General features: G+C 36.8%; 2 long non-coding RNA genes across 2 annotated transcripts; both read left to right on the top strand.

Annotated features, from left to right (window-relative positions):
- The first annotated feature begins 14,665 nt into the window (after positions 1-14,665).
- Positions 14,666-15,836, top strand: LOC137727257 (uncharacterized). The gene is made up of 3 exons (XR_011067774.1): positions 14,666-15,029; positions 15,163-15,400; positions 15,708-15,836. It is a non-coding gene; the product is annotated as an uncharacterized lncRNA (long non-coding RNA).
- Positions 15,837-18,685: 2,849 nt separating this feature from the next.
- Positions 18,686-19,407, top strand: LOC137727770 (uncharacterized). Its single transcript, XR_011067850.1, has 3 exons — positions 18,686-18,714; positions 19,034-19,120; positions 19,204-19,407. It is a non-coding gene; the product is annotated as an uncharacterized lncRNA (long non-coding RNA).
- The last annotated feature ends 849 nt before the right edge of the window (positions 19,408-20,256 follow it).

Below are 20,256 nucleotides of genomic sequence, written 5' to 3'. Positions count from 1 at the left end.
GCATTAGTGGTAGAGCTAGAAATCAAGGTTAGGAGGGGGCTTCGAGGCCATATGAAAATTTCAGACACAATATCCCAAGTAATTAAACCAAGATGCTAAGCATACAAATCATCATCAGTGGCGGAGCTAGAAATCGAGGTTAGGAGGGGCCTCAAGGCCATATGAAAAAAATTGGACATAATATATAATATAATTAATAGTATAGAATTAAAAGGTTCTTTTTTTTTCTTTTTTTTTTTTTTTTTTTTTTTGTGTTGAAATGTAAAATTTTGGTCGAAAGAGCAATTGAGTCACAAAAAAACAGCATCGAGATCATAAGCACCGAACTTGTTTGAAAGTTTTGCTAAAACAAATATTACTACATTGAAGTTGAACTAAAATAAATAACCATGGCTCAAAACTGCAACTTTATTAGAATTTTTTTTTTTAAGATTAATTCTTCTTCCATTCCATATCGATATGATTTTACTGTAAAACAAAAATACACGCAAAATAGTGAAATAAATAACTACAGAAGGCTAGTTGATATAGGCTTTAGTTTTGTGACTTAGAAACATTTCATTTTGAGTTTACAATGTGTATCAACACTATTGCAAGAAAATGATAATATAAACTACAAACAAACGAATCACATAACAATAAACTTGACTCTGGGTGGTAAAGTCCAGTTTTGTGGAACATTCAATGATAAACTTTTCAAGCATGATTGCATTCCTAATGAAGTACATGGCAAGCTCGGTATCCATAACAGACGCCACGAAACTAGAAAGTTTCACCACTTTAAGGCATTGAAGACGGCATACACGAGGCTTCCTTATCTTTCTTCGGCGTATAGTTGATGATCTCCAATTTAGCTAGTACATACCAAACACATATCAGTCTTCATCCTAGACATGTAATATAACTTTGCCTCTCCAAGAGACTGCAAAGTGTGACAAACCTAAATTTTCAGTTTTCCATTGTTTATGTGACATCCCACATCGCCCAGGGGAGTGATCCTTAAATGTATATTCCCATCTCTACTTAGCATGAGGCCTTTTGGGAGCTCACTGGCTTCGGGTTCCTCGTGAGTTCCCCAGTGAACTCCCAAAATGCCTCGTGCTATGTAGAGATGGGAATATACATTTAAGGATCACTCCCCTGGGCGATGTGGGATGTCACAGTTTAGGGTGAAAGACATGCTGGATTTAGTTACCTTGAATGTGAATTTATGCAACGAAGGAGATCGCTCTATGAGGGGAGTCAAATCAAGGAGGCTACGGTTATCTCTTGCATACACACTGAGTGATAACTCCTTCAGACTAGTCAATTCTGGAAACTAAAGGAGCATGAACATTGTTTAACAAATATAGTTGTAATGTTAATAAAATAATTAAAAATTCCTTCAGCAAAAATATAACATATGAAGCTAGGCAATGTACATACATATATTTGTTTGTTTGCTTGGCAGTGTACATACATATATTCTGGAAACTAGGGGAGCATGAACATTCTCTAAATTTTGTTTGTTTGTTTTAGGTTTAGTTCTAGAGTTTTGGATCTTTTGGTTTTGTATTGATTGCAAACCTAGAAATTGGAAATGATGGATTTGGTGTTGCATTTGCTTCTCAATCTAGTGTTGCATTTTTTCTCCTATTAACAAAAATATTGGGTCTAAAATATTTTAGTCCGAGGCTTAGTCCAACATTGCACCAAACACTTTACAATACAAACCTCAACGATCCCCTAAACCATTGCACAAAAGGACTGACCTTAACAATCCCTTAATCCCCAAATCGAAATTCAAAATCCAAATCAAAACTTTATCCCCGTTTCAGAATCCCAAAAAGAAACCTAAATAGAATTTGACGAATTAAAGGGGAAATTTCTTACCTTGAGCGAGACGAGAAAGAGAGAGAGAGAGAGAGAGAGAGAGAGAGTCAGAGAGATCTTGAGAGATAGAGACATTGTGTGGTGGTGTGGGTGTGATGTGGCCAGAGTTGAGATAGAGAAACGCACATATATAAATCGGGTTATTGGGTTAGGCAACAAGAAAATATTGAAAAGCGAAAAGTCAAGAGAGAGAAATGGATCAAAAGACTAAGAGAAGAGTTTGAGAGAGAGAAAGATAGGTGTAGAGGTCACTGTCATGTGGTTGGTCGAAGTCACGAATTGGGCAACCGAGTTATGGGAAGAGGATAGCTCAGGGGTTCGAGCTTCAAAGTTAGGCGGAGAAGTCTAGAAAGACAGAGTGATCTAAGTAAGATGAGGTCGAGAGAGAGACGGGCGTTTAAAGTTTTTGTATTTTTCTCTTATTTGAATTTTCATTTCTTAAAATGATTAGGAGATGGAAGTTCAAATCAAAATACTATAGTCCTTGTCCATTTTTATCATCTTTTTTAGCCCATAAGAACCAGCTCGATCCCAAAATTAAAGCAACCTAAGCGATTCCATTTGGTCCATCAAAACCAACCACCAGTTGGATTTGGCAGTGCAAATTTGAATTCTGATGCAGTTATAACACTAAACTCTCACAAATCATTCCATTTCACTTCAAAGTCGTTTTCCTTCTTCGAACTTATGCCTCCACATGATGGATGGAACAACGATTATCCTTTTAACTTAACCATCACCTGAGGGCAGAGTGTAACCATAATGTAGACACTCTGAGGCATTATGGCAATATTGTAACAAACTACTCTCATTTACATGACTAATTGGCCTAACTCACATCATCCTGATATATAAGTAATTGGGACAAAGACGAGAACACAAGTAGATAAGTACATAGATCACCAACTAACCTAAACAGGCTGAAGAAAAGAGAGAATCCCAAGCAATGTGAAACCTACATCATGCCTTCTTCCCAAGCGCTGCCTTTCTAGCTCAGCCTTTCACAAGCGTTACTATTGATAATGCGCCTCATAACTTTCGCGCCTTGAACTGTTGCGTGGGTTAGGAAGGGAAAGATACTATCTCTTAATTAAATATTTGTTTTGCTGGGCTTTCACGTGATCTTAGAGCTAGGATTTGATTCCTTTCTAATTGGACCAGTTAGCTTGCTATGAAAAGGGGTAGCTAAGCTTGTTCTCTCTCAATGCTTGCTTAAGTGGACTACAAGGGTTATCGAGTTGGATCTTTGGGCCCCTAAGTAGCCCAAAGTCTCCCAGAATCTTGACTCCACATAAACTTCTGTAACCATCTGCACCACAATTCACTTGACAAGCTTAAGCATTTGACTTAGGCTTATTTTAACGTGAGATATAGGTATAGTCCAGGCGTGATTTATATAAATATTTGGCTTAATCATTGTAGCACAACATGATTTTGAATATATTTTTCCTTGATCCAACACCTTTGCATGCGTTTGGGTTTGACTTGGGGTTACATGACAATTGGGCCTCAAGACGTGGTTGGGCTTGGTGATGACAATTTTGGGTCCCAACAAACAGAAATATCAAAATTAAATTCTAGGGTTCTATTTTCAAAAACTCACCATAGTTGAAATTCACTTGGGGAATCAATATGATATCGGCTATCGTGGAAGCACTTGAAACTCAGCTCGAATGAAGCGAAAAACAATTTCTTACTGTGGAACTGACCATGCAGTCTTCAACCAAACTCCCCTGATTTTCTTCACTGCTCTTTGGAATTTCTGTGAAGCCGGAAAACACAAGCATATACCAACTATAACTAGGTTTGGAACGAGAAACAAGTTTTTGAACTGGAATGATGTTTTCAACAACAAGGATGTTTGAGCAAATGTGCGAAAGGGTGTGTTTTTGGAGGAGGGCAAGACTAACTAAAGATGGTAAGCGTTGATGTGGGGGGTCATTTATGACTTGGTTTCGCCCTAAGCTTATTAGTCATTATAATAGTTTCATTTTTAACCGTCCAATTTTCAACCAATGGGTCACATCCTGTTCACACGCAAAGTTCGCAAAATTTCGTCCACACATTGCAAACCCCCAAGTTGTTTATAGTAAAATAAATATGTCAAAAGACATGGACTCTAGCTTGAGGGACCATTTCTCTCTCACTCTCATGCCAAACTTACGAACTTCTAGCTTTTACACCATGCATCACTTGAGCAAGCCATTATTTGCTTAATCATGCTATCTTCGAATCATTAATCCAATCGAGCTATTTCCTAAGACATGCTAATTCTTTTGAGATATTTTGGGACTTGATATGAAACCGAACAAAGGGAGACAAGATGACGTTTTTAAAGCCTAAGTCCACTTTGACCTAAAAGTCCCCCAACATAAATTAGCAACTTTCTGGGGACCAGGTCGTGATCTTAATTCAATTGGCTCCAAGATCTAGACAAAACACTATGAGTGGCAACACCTCAAAGGTAGGTGAAGTTGTTTCCCAACTCGACAAGTCTCGACAGGAAGACCAACATCAGGAGAGCCACAAAAACCTGAACGAATATGTCATGCTAGACATCATCGCACCCATCTATGCTTTGGGTGAAGCTTAAAATGAAATTGTTGCATCTATGAATAAGTTGGAAAGATCAATCCTAAAGCCAAGTGAGAAAGCCAATGACAAAGACTGTACACTTAGGGAAAAAACTTACCAGGCAGAGTCGGCTGCTGTTGCTGGCAAAAGTCTTAAGAAAATGTCATCTTTTGTCACTACAAAAATGAGTTATACATGAGTTTGGAGGACTAAAAGTGTGTTCTTGAGCCACCCTACCCTGTCATCATAAATGCCATATTCTAAGGGATACGAGATTCATAACCTTGTCTTCTTTGACGGGAAGAAAGGTAGCCCTAAGGAGCATATAAGCCGTTTTATTGATGCTTTGGGTCTTCATGCAACAACTGCAACCTCTATCTCAAGGAGTTCTCGAAGAGTCTAACGAACCATGCATACATCCAGAACTGGGAAGAGCGAGCATGCAAGTGTTGTAAAAGGTACTCCCAACATGAGGATATGGTCACCACAACTCAGCTCAACAACATATCCCAAAAGCATGAGGAAGATCCTGTGACTTTTGTCAAGTGTTTTTGGGATCTCGCCCTTGATTGCTACAATGAAAAGGACGATGAAGCCCTTATAAAGATCTGTATCAGCAACATTGTTGCTGACTACAGAGTGTATGGTATCAGCCAATTCTAGAGACTCTTAGAAGTTGTAAGGAAAACCAGCATGTCACTCAAGCTTTCCATGGAGAAATCTTGGAAAATCGACAATAAGGAAAACCAACATTCAATAATAAACTTTTAAAGCATGATTGCATTCTTAATGAAGTATATGGCAAGCTCAGTATCAATAACAGACGCCATAAAGCCAGAAAATTTCACCACTTTAAGGCATTGATGACGGCATACACGAGGCTTCCATATCTTTCTTCAGCATATAATTGATGGTGACCAATTTAGCTAGTATTTACCAAATGCATATCAGTCTTCATCCTAGACAAGTAATACAACTTTGTCTCTTTGAGAAAGCATAAAGTGTGACAAACCTAAATTTTCAGTTTTCCATTGTTTAAGTTGAAAGACATGCTGGATTTAGTTACCTTGAATGTGAATTTATGCAATGAAGAAGATTGCTCTATAAGGAGAGTCAAATCAAGAAGGCTGTGGTTATTACTTGCGTACACATTGAGTGGTAACTCATTTAGACTAGTCAATTCTAGAAACTTGGGGAGCATGAACATTCTCTAACAAATGTAGTGGTAATGTTAATAAAATAATTGAAAATTCCTTCAGCAAAAATATAACATATGAAGCTTGGCAATGTACATACATATATTTGTATAAAATTAAGTACATATTTTGTTTCGTATACTAACCTTATCCAGATTCAAGTGCAGATTGAGAGTGAGTAGCTGTGGAAAATAACTCTAAACCAACCCAAAACCTTGATCTAGATAATCATACACTTCTGACATAGACAAATTAACTAAATAGGGTACATGCTTCAAACTAATGTCTCATTTATGCTGATCCACGCCTTCATAAATAAGCAATACCTGATTAGGAGCACAAATCTCAAGTCCAAATACGTTCCAGCATTCACTTACCGGAAGGGATTTCAACTGCAGTGAAGAACCGGAAACCTCCAAATTCATGTAGTCTTTCGAGCCAGAGATACAGAGGTGTTCAAGTAGTGGGCAGCAAGAAAGGAAGTGCTTAACAAGCTCCCCACTTATATAGACAAAGTCAAAGAGAGGTGTCTAAGGGACATACCAAAAAGGCTTTTAAACGGCTTTTCTTGGAAAGTATAATCATCCGCAAAAATGGCTGGTGAGCATATAGCTCCTAGGCGGCCAAGGTGTGCCTGAGGCGTCTAATTGAACTACTTATAACCAATCTCCCCCTAATTGAACTACTCATGACCAGAATCCCTCTAATTGAACTTCTCTTTTGACCAAGCTTCTCTTAATTATACTTTTCTTGACTAGGCTCCCCTTGATCAAAACTACCATCATCATTGGCAAAGGTGATTGTAGACTTATTAGCCAGAAAACATTGCTCATCTTCATCTTGATCCAATCATCATCAGACATGCTTGCTGGCTTGATCTTAACATCTTCAGTAATGCATATCTTCCATTCTTGAATTCCATGTGACTCAAGTAGAGCGGGTGAGTTCATCGTAATCGCACTTTCCATTCTAAGCGGATATCAGCCAAACTTGGCTCTGATACCACTTGTGAATATCGCCTTTAAGAATGGGAAAAACAAAACAAACTCAGAAATCGAGAACAAATAACCAAGATAAATAACACCAAGAATTTACGTGGTTCGGTTATATGTGCCTACGTCCACAGGACAACAACAATCTTTTACTATATCAATAATGATTACAACCAATAATCTTGCCAAGCCTCTAAATTAAGACTTGACGTTAAACTTGAAAGAATGAGAACAAGAAATACACTCTTACCTCATTTCTTTTCTCTTGCACACACTTTACAATATTCTCACTCTTAACTCCTTGAGTGTATACAAATTTATTATTTTGCTCCAATTTCAAAACTAGTACAATAGCCCCTTATTATAGACATAATAAAAGTTCCTTCAATAAGGATTACTAATCCTAATTGGGATCTAGTTATGAATCTTTCTCTAACTGAGAAACTAAATCCAATTGGGAAAGCAACTCCAATTGAGAAACAACTTCAATTGTGAAAAGAATATAATCATCTAAGATAATAATTCCCAATAGACTTAGGACAACTTATAATGGGTTGGAAAAACTCAACAATCTCCATTTCTAGACCATGAGGAAGGTATACTGAAAATATGATTGCTTCTCTTGATCAAGCTCTTATTGATTGAACTTCTCATAACCAGGCTCTCACTGATTGAACTACTTATGACCATACTCCTTCTAATTGAACTACTCATAACTAAGCTCCCCCTAATTGAACTACTCATGATCAGAATCCCTCTGATTGAACTTCTTTTTTACCAAGCTCTACTTAATCAGACTTATCTTGACCAGGCTCTCCCTCATCAGAATTACCATCATTATTCGCAATGGCAATTATAGACTTTTTTTTTTTCTGGAAAACATCACTCATATTCATCTTGGTCCAATCCGTAATAGATATGCTTGTTGGCTTGATCTTAACACCTTCAGTAACGCATGTCCTCCATTCTTGAATTCCACGTAACTTAGTTGGAGAATGTGAGTTTCATCGTAATCGCACCCTCCATTCTAAACTGATATCAGCCAAACTTGGCTCTGATACCACGTGTGAATATCACCTTCAAGAATAGGAAAAACAAAACAAACTCGGAAATTGAAAACAAATAACCAAGGTAAATAACACCACGAATTTACATGGTTCGACTATATGTACCTGCATCCATGAGACAACAACAACAATCTTTCACTATATCAACAATGATTACAACCAATAATCTTGCCAAGGCTCTAGGATTAAGACTTGACTATGAACTTGAAAGAATGAGAACATGGAATACACTCTTATCACTTTTCTTTTCTCTTGCACACACTTTGCAATATTCTATCACTCTAACTCCTTGAATGTGTAGAAATTTATTGTTTTGCTCCCAATTCAAAACTAGTACAATAGCCATTTTATATAGACATAATAAAAGTTTATGTTATAAGTGATAGTCCAATTCAAAACTAATCTAATTCCAACTTCATCAACACCTTATGATATAAGTGATAGTCCAAACTAGAGGCCTAACATTAATTACTCGGGAAATAGTTTTTGGTATACATTTATTCTTCCACTTCAATACTTTTCTTTTTCTATTGGATTGTTTATTGTCTTTTTCGAGAAATCAATAGGGTTGTCTCATTTAGATGAAAAATTTGTACCTTTAAATTCGGCTAATTGTGTTGTAAAAATGCATGGTAAATATGCATATCCACTATGTAGTGGATGTAGTAGGTGAAGCCTTAATGGTGTAGTAGGTGGTAGGTATTTATTTAAAATCTTGCCTATTTATTTGCCTATATAAGGAAGGCCAAAGTGTAAGAAGAGAAGAACAACATAAAAGAGAGGAAGAAAAGATGAGAGGATAGAGATAGTTATATTTGTACTCCTATTATTTCAGATTATAAATGAAAGCATCACTGTTGCCCCGATGATGTACACCAGTCACACTGATTGTAGAGGAACCTTGTAAATATTGTGTCTTGTTTAATTTATTCCACTGCACACATATTGCCAATTTTACAACACATTATCAGCACGAAAAGCTCTTGTGTTAGTGGAAAGCACAACGCCATAAGTCCGATGAAGCACTACCTACCTCTCACATCTGTCAGCTGGAATCTCACAGATAAGACAATCTTTTCATTTCATCTTCAAATCTCTGTACTACTGATTTTCTTGAAGCGACTATATATCTTGTTGTATGATTGTATATCATCCTTTGCAAAAGCAAAATGGTACAGATTCAAAATTCGTAGAAAATCTGACAGCCATGTAAATAGCCTCTAAACTCCAACATGCTGACCTTAGATTGAAATACTTTCTTTCTTCTTGAAAGTTGTTCGTCCGTCCAGTACCTATAACATATCAAATTTTCAGAAAATTCTAACGGTGAAATCGTTGCAGATGTTTGAAACACCTACCCAGTTTCTAATTTCGCAGAAAACTAGATAGCCATCTTATGAGTACCAAAACTCATTTTTCAGTAGCTCAGATCGAAACCGTTTCTTCACGAAAGTTGTTCGGTATTCTCTTATCCATCATATTAAAATTTGAGTTAAATATAACGATTTGATCTTCTTATAAGTTGCAGGCACTACTCTTGACTCCAAAACTTATGGGAACCATTTTGACTCTTTTGAAACTGACCAGAGGAGGAACACAAATTGAGACTTATTGTTACTGTCACTTCTTGGGTAACTAAAAAGACTTAAGAGTTCTAAAAATAAAATAAAATAAAAAGGATGAAACAAAAGAAAGTAACATATACAAAGAAAAGGAAAAGAAAAAATAAAAGATGGAAACTTAATCATCACCCTTTTTTATTATTGCTTTATTTATGCGAATGGTGCTGTTTTAAAGCCCTTTCACAAGTTCCATTTATTTAAAAGCAATTTATTTACAGTGGGTGGAATTATCGTCTTTGCTTTAAGTTTTTATTTATTTATGTGAATGGTGCTGAATTAAAGCACCTGTCACAAGCTTTATTTACTTAAAGGCAATTTATTTACCATGGTTGGAATTACCACCTATTACTTTAATTTACTTATTGTACCTCTTTTTGTTATGATGAGTATATACAGGACCCGAAGTTCCTTGATTAGATCAGAACCTGCAGTTTCTCGATCTTTATCATATAAAATGATTGGACCCGAAGTTCCATCATGTAAAAAGATTGGACCTGAATTTCCTTGATCTTCATCATACAAAAAGATTGGGCATGAAGTCCCTTGATCCTCAAGATCAAACATGAAGTTCCTTGATGAGTATCGTAAGTTTGAAGTGTCGTAGTGCCATAACTTAATTGTAATAAAGACCATAAGAGTCTCAGTTCACAGACTATTAAATAAGGACGGGAAGTTCCTTGATTCATGTAAATGATGATATAATCCATGTATATTTGTTGGAGAGTTTACATCTCAAAGTTTTTGATGATTATTGCATGTCACTGGACATTAATGTTGAACACCATGTTCCTCATGTCCATACTCAAAATGGTTTAGTAAAAGCATTTATTAAGTAGATGATATTGATTACACGCACTCTGCTCATGAAAACAAATTGCCAGTTTTCTACATGGGGACATGCCATTTTACATGATGCATTATTAGTTCGGTTGAGACCTGTTGCCAATCATTAATACTTCTCAGTACAACTCGTGTTTGGGCACCAGCCAAAGATTACACATTTACAAGTTTTTGGTTGTGTTGTCTATATACCTATTGCACTGCCACAACGTACTAAAATGAGGCATCATCGCAGATTGGAAATTTATGTTGGATTTATTCACCATCTATCATTCAATATTTGAAACTCTTGACTGGGGATATGTTTACCGCACGGTTTGCGGACTGTCATTTTGATAAGACAATTTTCCCACCGTTAGACCGTCTCCAATGGTTGGGCTAAAAGTCAAATTTTTTAGCCCGAAAAATTTAGCTTTTAGCCCAAAAACAGTTTTTCTACTCCAACCGTTCTACCCTAAAATTTTAGCCTGATATTATTAAAGAATGAACTTAGGCTAATTTTTTTTTTGTTAAATTAATTTTTTTTTAAAAATAAATATGTAAGCTATCGTAAATTAATTTTATGAACATTTTAATCTAAAAAAATTTAAATTCCGATAAATATTGGGTAGAGTCCACCCCGATTTCTGGGCTAAATTTCGGGGGGAATTTGGCATTGGTTTATTAGCATTTAGCTTTTAACTTAAAATTTCCCCTTGGGTTGGAGTGGGTTTGGGGGGAAATTTTGGGAGGTAATTTGGCTTTTAGCCCACCATTGGAGTTGGTCTTAGGGGGAGAAAAGGCCATTCCAGAAGAATGACGAGAATTGTTGTGGCATGTACCCATTTTGTCTTATTTTGATTTAGAAAGCAATCAATTTGAAAATGAAGTGAGAATAACTGTTCTTCTTCAAAGTATTGCCAATTAAATGCCTATTTAATGATGCAACGAAAGTGGTAAATCACATATACTAGCTGCAAATGTGCCTACAAGAATTGATGTCCTTGTTGGACAAAATAATATGGCAGCAAATGATTTATCTATTGCACGCCTGAAGCATGGCAAACCCTCGGACTCAAAAGATTCAGTCCTTCAAAAGAAGAAGAATATGGCACTACTAAACTATTGCATTCCCGAAGCATAACTTTTGCATGCTAGAAGCATGACAGTCGTTGCATGGATACACATCCCAGAAAGGATAATATGCGGACATAGGAATTTTGATGTCTCATGCATCAAGCATAATAAATGTATAGGTTCCAATGACTCAATTTCCGAAAGTGGAGATTAAAATCCTAGCTTTATAACGCTCAAGAGAAGGTTATGCCACATTCTCTAAACTATGATTATCTTGGAAGAGATAATGTAATGCCCTTGAAGAAGCAATGAATATCCAAATAAATGAAAAGCTTTTATGCATGCGCAAGCACATAAGAATATGGGATCACGGATTGATGATAACCAATGGTAATTTTGGTTTTTACAAGTAGCTACTAAATTCATCAATGAGCTGTGTTGATATTGAGTCTCGTTCTTTTTTCGTCGACGAAAGGAAAAATCATTGGCCAAAAACGGAGAAAGGCAATTTTATTATAATTTTGTAAGAATGTGGAAAAATGGACCCATATATTTATATATAATACAAATAGCCAAAAGATGTTGAACCAAGGAGGTTACATATGAGCATTTGTAATACAGAGAAATACACCACACATGATATGACACAAGGTTACTAAATGAAACCTGAAATTATACTCCTGTAAATGAGTTCATATGAATGAAGAATTATATACGAAGGGTTATGAGATGCCCACATCATATCTCCATAAGTAAATCACTCAAGTATACATGGGAGCAAATTGCTCAGTTATAAGTTCTAAAAGGAGAATGTGTCATGAAGTGTAGAAAATCCATGAATGATTCAAGTTGCTTGAAGTAAGCCCTAGAAGGGTAAAGCACAAATTATGTACTCAATATCAGTGGATGATATAAATTGCCTTAGTGAGTACTATCATTATGATATTGTTGCAACATACTAAATCTCTTGCAATAGTTGATAATATTAGATTATCTTATCCATGATGTTTATGATATTAAAGAACCATATGAATTGAAGATTATGAGTTGAATACTCAAATGATTAACCAATATTTAGACACTAAGGATCAATTATCTTCGTGAGGGAAAACATAATTTGATATTTGGTCCAAAAGTACCACATCTTAGTGAAGTATATGCTTTATTGTATTTAGCATGACACTATTCTTATCCGTTAAGAGGTTCATTGATTTATATTCTTGGAACTAGAATATTTCATAGGTTCATTGATTTATATTCTTGTAACTAGAATATTTCATCGTTTCCTTATTTATTTATTGATTATGGAACCAGAAGTTTCCATGGGTTTCTATATCTAACAAGCTGGAATATAAGTTTTCAGGCATAAGGAAAGAAATTTTTATACATACATTATTTGGTAGAACCCTAGAAGGAGAAGGCACTGGAGACAGATCATGTGAAGCTTTAAGTGCTTGGCAGGCACTGGAGATTGATCATGTGACACCTCAGTACTTAGCGAAACTCCAGGTTGATCATGTGACGCCTCAGTACTTAGCGAAACTCCAGAAAGAAGAGGCACTGGAGGTTGATTGTTTGAAGTCTCAATAATTAGTAAAACTCCAGATGGCAAAGACAATTGGTGCCTTTGGAATAAAGCCACAAACATCTGATGATCACTTTGAATCCGACTTTTAGATTCCTGCAGCTGGTCAAGCTTTCTTTTCATGTTCGTTGAGTAATTATTTGCAAGCATGTGCAACTCTCTATTCTTGTGCTTGAGCCCTCTAACCTCATGTCTAAGACTTACCACCTCATCATTAATGAGTCAACTTGGTGAGTTCGAGCAAGTAGACGTTGGCCCATATTGGAAACAAAGCTCGCACACTGAACACTGAAAGCTAGAGAGTCTTAAACAGTCAATTCATCGGACTGTCTTGAAAGTATCCTGTTATCCTTAGGAGTGAGAAGATTCCTAGCTACCACTGCAGCGTTTATGTCATTTTTCATCATAGAGGCCCCAACCATAAGAGGACAATTACAGGATAAGAAGGATGGTTGCCATATATTGTCTTAAGGAGACATGTCTACATCTCCCACAACATTCAAATTAAATCGACGATCATATAGGTTAGCCATTTTCATAAATGATAATGGAAAAGGAGGTCAGATAAATTGAAATTTCAGAAGTGCAAAAAGGGGAAATTTCTACAGGCAGCAACTTTCTGAGCGTGCTTTTGAACACAATTGATGCCTTTATAAAAGAAGAGGCAACATGGCCACTTGTTTAAAAATCAAAGAGGCACCGCTTTCCAAATTTCAAAAACCAGATTTTCCTGAATAAAGTTCGTAGGCACTTTTTAGACGCAATCTCCACTTTTCGAATATCACAGGCAACTTTTTCAAAGATATCTAACAATGTTGCAATGCGTGAATTTTGTAGTTCCAATTACACCATAATTGCCGATAAGAGTAAAGGAAAAACACGACTACTTGCTTAAATCCCTATATATGTCGACCTCCGTCATCTATGGCAAGGCAGACCTGCAAGAATGCCTAACTTTTCCTCCTCTCCGAGAGTGAATTTTCAATGAAGCATCTTGAAATTCTCAGTCTTCTTCCTCTCTGAGAATACCTATTCAACCAAGTCACTCAAAATGCTCAACTCATTTCCTCAGCAAGAAAATATTTTTGATCGAGAAGTTTTGTATCAGTATGAAAACATTATACTATTTTCATATCGTTAGGGTCAAAAGTAAAAGTATCTTAAATCATGCTTATTCCTTGTCTTTTCCTTTGTCATTGCGCTTACATGCAAGATAAGAAGAAATAGAGAAATCAGTTAGAACTTGAAATCAAACTTCCAATCTGGAACTGATTGCCTGCAACCCCTTCCCTGATTGCTTACCTTGCATTAATCTAGAGTAGTCATCTTCATTTGTTGTTTTGTCTCAGATTTCCTAAGCAAATACCTCATAATAGTTGATATGATGTTGACTCTTTACATTGAAGTTGCCAAGTATGGATAAGTCGTTGAGAAGCGATGTTTTGAAGGATCATTCAAAGGCAAAGGTTGCACACCACTTCTGCTATGCAAGAGCCTCAAGCAGAATGATCAATGATGAGCCCACATAAGTTCAAATATAGCATCGATACGCATTAGCCTAAAGAATTTTTGAAATCAGGAGGAAATACTTATCAGGAGGAGCATCCAAAACAAATCAAGATTTTAAAGAGGCAACCAATATTGACATATGGCCATCCAAAGGAGAGTGTTGTAAAAATGCATGTTAAATATGGATGTCCACTATGTAGTTGGTGCAGTAGGTGAAGACTTAATGAGTGTAGTAGGTAAAGGCATTAAGTGAGTGTGGTAGGTATTGATTTAATATGTTGCCTATTCATTTGCCTATATAAGGATGGCCAAAGAGAAGAACAACATAAAATAGAGGAAAAAGAGAGGAAGAAGAGATGAGAGAATAGAGAGAGTTATTTTTGTACTCTTATTATTCTAGATTATAAATAAAAACATCTTGTCTCGATGACGTACTCTAGTCACACTGACTGTAGAGGAACCTCGTAAATATTGTGTTTTGTTTCATTTATTCTGCACACATACTGTCGATTTTACAACAAATTGCATTTTCTTTCTGGTTTGTTTGGCAAATAGATCAGTGCACATAATGTTGTGCAATGGGTTCAAATTTTAATTTCATTATGGGTTCGAACCCTTAATCTTTTCGGTTTTTGTGAAATTTCAGTATCATGGAACAACCTGAGGTGGGCGACAGGCTTATGACATTCTTGGATGATCCTCAGCCTCAGCCCAACGTAATTATTGTGCGTGTTTGAATATTTTAAGAACTTGTATGGCCAACAAGTCAGCTCTCTTTACAATTTATTGAATTTTGATAATTTTTATAATCTTCCTTCCTCATGAAAGTTCTGTCTGTATCGATTTCAGCAATTGCAGCTTCAGAGCTTTGATCGAAGATTTACCATTAGCCTTTGAAGGGTCGTTTTACGAAAATACTGAGAGATTCTTAGATCTTTGCAATGAAATACATGATGGTGTGTCGACCTGCAAATTTTACACAAGAACAATCTAGGTGTAAGACGAGTTCCCCTCTACATGACGACCTGCACAGTTTTGGAAGGTCAATCCGAAACTGATCCTTCTTGGAATTACTGCAGCTCATCAGGTGTGTAAATGTTTAAGTTTGTTTCTATTGCTCTACTGTTCTAGTTGTATTGGTGGATATTGTTTTCTTCGAGTCTTGTGTATAATTTCAACTAATGGAAAAGACTGGCAACTTCAAAATTGTCAGTAATGCATACTTAAATTAGACTTAATAAGGGTTTAGAGTTTAGGATTGTGACTGCATAGTCTTGTGCCGCCATTGTGATGTTTTGTGAAAATGACTGAACGAAATAAAAACCCAGAGGAGACTGAGATAGAGGTCGATCACTAATTTGATACTGTTTGCTTGCCACTAAGTGAGCTCACAGAGTGGTGAAGGTAGTCTTTGTAGTTCGGAGGGCCAGAAACTTAGCAACCTGATGCGCAGCTATGCTATAAGCATTAACAGAGTTGATAAAAGAGAAGGGGAGCTATGGTTAAGCTTGTCCGTAACTCCGGGGCAGGTAATCAGCACACTGCTATTGCCAACTAACGCAGATGTGCTGGAGTATGTTTCAGTTTGTCTATATTTTCATTTTTCTTTTACTTGTATAGTTATTTTATCTGATATTCATGGTGGGTGGGATTTCCATTACCAACCGTTACTCGGATATGTAACCACCGTCAAATTTGAGAGTAGAAGTATGACTTTAATTTATCCAGTTGAGATATAGCCAACACAGTAGAAGATAATGAGCCTCTCTCTAGCTTCTTGTCAAACATAAATTGTAGGCTGTATTCAACGGCCTTGATTTTGTTCCTTTTTAATTCAACCTGTAAATTGATTGATGTTTATATTGGGGATTGATTTTTTTTTTGCTACCAAATTATTGAATTTCTGGACTGATGTTTATTTTAATTTTTTTGCTCTTCCATATTATAGTTATGTATTGATGTTTTCATTTTGATTTTGATCAGTGTTTTAAAAAACTCGCCTCGAGGCGCCCCTAGGCGGCAGCAATTTTGCCTCTGTTTTCTAGGAGTGGGTGGAAACTCGCCTAGGTGACCAATGTGCGCCTGAGGCATTGCCAGTAGGAGATTAAAGTTGTCAATATCTGAGGGCAAAAGCATACAATCTAGACATCTCCAATACCCATTATGCTTCGTCAATGAATTTAGACCACAACATGCATTATGATACCAATGCTGACATTCATCACATTGGATCATAGGCTCACCGTCATCATTGTTTGCTCCAAAACTACATTCAACCACTCATCCTCTTCCACCATCCGCCATATAGCTTTCATTATTTTCTATTCCACTAATTCTCACCCACCCTCTTCCCCTTTTACTATGGAATACGATGGATATAAAATAACAGGTATATCAATCATACCCTTCATATCACGGCCATCAATATCTTTCATTGAGAACTCCACAACCATACCATACCATCACAAGGAAAATTGTTGAAGGGATAGTCTTTTATAAACACTTTGCTGCTTAAGATGTTTCGTGTTTGGAAACCTCCCTCCATCAGTATTTTTGTATATATTGTCCATAAGTGATCGTTGGCTACATGTTTTTTGCTCCGTCTTGAAGAAGACGACTCGCAGAGCATTATCCTATCCTAAGAAGATCTTTCAATTCTTTAACATGAGAGTGGGAATTATGAAATGGTAATAGAATTTGGATACTCGATCTCATGTTAAACAATTGAAAAATCTTCTTAGGCTAATGCTCGATGAGTCGTCTTCTTCAAGACAGACAGAGCAAAAAACATGTAGCCAACGATCACTTATGGACAATATATACAAAAATACTGATGGAGGGAGGCTTCCACAACGAAACATCTTAAACAGCATAGTGTTTATAAAAGACTATCCCTTCAACAATTTTCCTCGTGATGGTATGGCTATGGAGTTCTCAGTGAAAGATATTGATGGCCATGATATGAAAGGTATGATTGATATACCTGTTATTTTATATCCACCGGATTCCATTGTAAAAGGGTTTACTCGAGACAAAGTCAGCAAAATATATCATGTGGCACCTACCTTTAGGAGAGTTGAAATTTGAGAAGATTTGAAGGGAGGAGGGTGGGTGAGAATTAGTGGAATAGAAAACAGTGATAGCTATATGGCGGAGGGTGGGAGAGGATGGGTGGTTGAATGTAGCTGTGGAGCAACCAATGATAACAGTGAGCCTATGATCCAGTATGACGAATGTCAGCATTGGTATAATAATGCATGTTGTGGTCTGAATTCATCGATGAAGCATAATGGGTATTGGAGATGTCCAGATTGTATGCTTTTGCCCTCGGATATTGACAACTTTAATCTCCTCGCAGATGCCTCTTTATGTGACCTTGAAAAGCAAATCGGTAAGGAGAACCATGCTGAACATGCCTCTCAATGTGCCCCTGAACAAGGCCTTGATAAGGAGAACCGTGCAGAACATGCCCCTTTGTGTGTCCCTGAAAAATGCATTGAGAAGGAGTATCAAGAAATACTGTCATTAATAGAAATGTTTTGTCAAAGCTGAGTTTGGAAGAACAAAGGCTTATTGAAGGCTACTGGACCGATGCAGCTCAAACAGGGTAAGTTTCAACACTTTTCATCTCCTATCACAGAAGATGTGTTGCGTTAGTTGTTTTCCTTTCTCACAAATTTCTATTTGATAGGTGTTTCAACTTTGTGCATAACAAAACTATCTTGACGAATAATATTATTCAAATAAGTTAGTAATAGAATCCAAACCATTTTCTCTATATTAATACAAAACATAATTGAGATAACATGAGACAGAGGTAGCCATACAATTTTGTAGCAATGAAACTGTAATGCCCTCCCCGATCCTGCATTTAACTAAAGAAAACATAGAGAGAAAGGAGAGCAAAGTCAATAAAATTGAAAGCAGAACACACTGTATAGTCGGCTAGTCTGTTCCAGCAACTCGAATTCCTGACTTGTATGACTTCTTAATATTCGTCAATGAATAAAAAGCAAACACAACAAGAAGATAATAATGAAAGTCTTTAAATAAAGCAGAATTTATACGAGGGAAAGATTAACCACAATCTGAATGAAAAGTAAACCATCAAAATCACCTTCCCAATTTGGTCCCAGGGGAAAGTCACCATTGACTAACCATGACAGGGAGGCAAATTTGAGGCATAGCTGGTGGAATTACCCATCTCTGTGATTGAAATTTGTTCAATTTCATCTTCTCCTTGCTGTTCTTTCACTTTGTCAAAAAATCATATTCACTGAGCTAATAACAAGATTTCAGATTTATTAACTAATGCAACTCAGGTTGTTGACTCGTATGCGGTGCTATTAACTGAAGACATGCTAAGAGATGGATCAATTTGTTATGAGCGGTTATGCATGGGTAAGCCATTATCTCTTCATTATTATAACCTTGACTAAATCTGTCAGAATTCTTATTTCTTATGAAAATTATCAATAGATGTTCATAAAACAGAAAAATAAAGGTGGACAGCGATTACATCTATTCATGACTATAACCTTGACAAAATCTAGCTGCTTTCTTATCATCAAGCCAAAACCATGGCAAGTCAAATTGTGCTTGCTTAATCTGGTACATATCTATCAAGCCAAAACCATGGCAAGTCAAATTGTGCTTGCTTAATCTGCTACATATCTGTTTCAGATTTATTTATTGATGTTTATTTGATTTTAACATGCAGAAGATAGAAGTGGAAAAGTGGATGTGGGCAAGCTGTTGATTTTCCACTTTTGGAGGAAAAAAGTTGTCCACAACAACATCCATCCTCGTAAGTAACTCTCAGTCCCTACACACCTAGTATTTAAAACTCGATCGTATAGTTGCTTACTTTTCATCACTATATATATGTAGAGTTGAAAGATTGGCAAGAGGGGCATCAGTTGAAGTAAAAGCTGACAGATGCTTCATGCAACAGTATAGGGCAAACTCTTTGGTTGATCTACTTTTCTAACCTCATCCAGATTCAAGTGCAGATTGAGAGTGAGTAGCTGTGGAAAATAACTCCGAACCAATCCAAAACCTTGATCTAGATAATCGTATACTACTGACATAGACAAATTAACTAAAGAGGGTACATGCTTCAAAACAATGTCTCCTTTATACTGACCCACACCTTCATAACTAAGCGACGCCAGATTAGGGGCACAAATCTCCGAATACGTTCCATCATTCACTTACTAGAAGGGATTTCAACCACAGTGAAGAACTTATAAGTGCGTTGCGAATTTACTGTCCTAAAAAATAGTGTTCTGTTCGTGTTCCATCTCTTATATTCTCGACACCTGTCCACCCCAAACAGATAGAGACTAATTTACCCTAGTGGGATAATGCTACGCTGGTACGGGTTCGAAAGGTTAATGCCAAAATCGCCGCTATCTGGGGACGTTACGGTCAAAATCTGCGTGTTGGTGGAGGCGTGACCAAGGCGAATCCTAACCAGAGGGAGGACGACGATGAGCTCTAAGGAGAGGTCGTCGGTGACCGAGAGAGAGAGAGAGAGAGAGAGAGAGAGAGATAGGTGTAGAGGACACTGTCGTGTGATGTGGATGGTTGGAGTCACGAATTGGGCGACCAAGATAGGGGAGTAGGAGAGCTTCGGGGTTCCGAGGTTCAAAGTTGGGTGGAGGTGCCTAGAGAGGCTGAGTGATCTAGGTAAGGTGAGGTCGAGAGAAAGAGGGGTTCATTTGAATTTTATGTATTTTTTCTTATTTGAATTTTCATTTCTTATAACGATTAGGAGATGGAAGTTCAAATCAAAATACTACAGTCCTTGTCCATTTTTATCATCCTCTCCACCTCACAAGAACCAGCTCGATCCCAAAATTAAAGCAATCCAAGTGGTTCTATTTGGTCCATCAAAACCAACCTCCAGTTGGATTTGGAAGTGAAAATGTGAATTTCGGT

This window comes from Pyrus communis, chromosome 3 (assembly GCF_963583255.1).
Source record: "Pyrus communis chromosome 3, drPyrComm1.1, whole genome shotgun sequence".
Lineage (NCBI taxonomy): Eukaryota > Viridiplantae > Streptophyta > Magnoliopsida > Rosales > Rosaceae > Pyrus > Pyrus communis.
Note: the sequence above shows the minus strand (reverse complement) of the source record. Positions and strands in the feature narration are given on the sequence as shown.